Below are 1,208 nucleotides of genomic sequence, written 5' to 3'. Positions count from 1 at the left end.
TTGCAAGATTCTTATGCACTATCTCAAATTCCCCTCCCTTACCACTGCATAGGGTAAGAGTTGTTGTGTGAATGGGGGAGGACTGATCTAGATCTACCTCCTGTTCCATGTGTGGGCAAACAAGGTCTTCCAAGTCTGTTCACAGGTGAACAGGCAATAAGCTGGGTCACTTTGAATTCTTCCCATGCCATGGCTGGTGGTTTTGAGTACCAGTGGGACCTGGAGGCAGGAGAATGAGTGAATCAGAGGAAAAACACATGTGAAGAGCAGACCCACAGCCACTGCCAGAGATAGCAAGAAATAAACGTTTATTGTTGTAAGCCCTGAGGTTTGTGAGTGGTTTATTGTGACAGCAAAGCTGATTAGTACACCTTAATATGCCATATTCTCTTACTTTAATAACTATTCAAAAGCAGAAAAGAAAGCACTTAGCCAAGTAAAAGCCAGGTTAATAGGGCTCATTGCTAAGGTCCTAATGATCAGCAGGAACCCTGATACAATCCCTTATCAATTATTATTGAATATTCTATGATCTATATATTATAGTCTATAATAGGATTTATGGAAGACCCAGCACTCTGCAGAGGTATGATTTTAAATTATTGAAAATATAGACTTCCACTCAATTACAATAAGACTGAATGGTTATCATTAAATTCAGCAAAGGGCAGGCTTGCTCTTTACCCCTCATTCTTCCTTCAAACTCACTCTGCAAGTTCCTATCAAAATGAACTTAGCCAACTATCTCATGCCAGCTCCAAGTAGCTGAATTTTACTGGATAAAATTACAAAAGCTGAGTGACATCACTGTAATTAATTCACAACCATCTTAAATGAGCACTCAGAAGTGCCCAGCAATCCTACTACGTTGCTCTAGTAAGCTCTATCTCCTATTAATATAGAATACACTTTGATATATTGTCTAATTTTTTCAACTATCCCAACCTAAAGTCACTTTTACCTACATGAGCTGTCCTTGGTTCACACTTCACTGAGAAAAGACTTTGTCATATTTTCAGTAGCACAATAACACATCTATATGTGCCCTTACCTTCCTTTCCCTTTTTCCAACTTTTATAAAAAGAAATATTTCATCTCAGATCAAAGGACAGTCCTAACTTGTCCCACCATGGAGTGCAGGACCCTCATCTCTCCTGCCTTTTCAGGGAATATGTCCCATTGAATGCTTCAGTGACAGAGGGGTGAGC

This window comes from Physeter macrocephalus, chromosome 9, assembly GCF_002837175.3.
Source record: "Physeter macrocephalus isolate SW-GA chromosome 9, ASM283717v5, whole genome shotgun sequence".
Lineage (NCBI taxonomy): Eukaryota > Metazoa > Chordata > Mammalia > Artiodactyla > Physeteridae > Physeter > Physeter macrocephalus.
Note: the sequence above shows the minus strand (reverse complement) of the source record.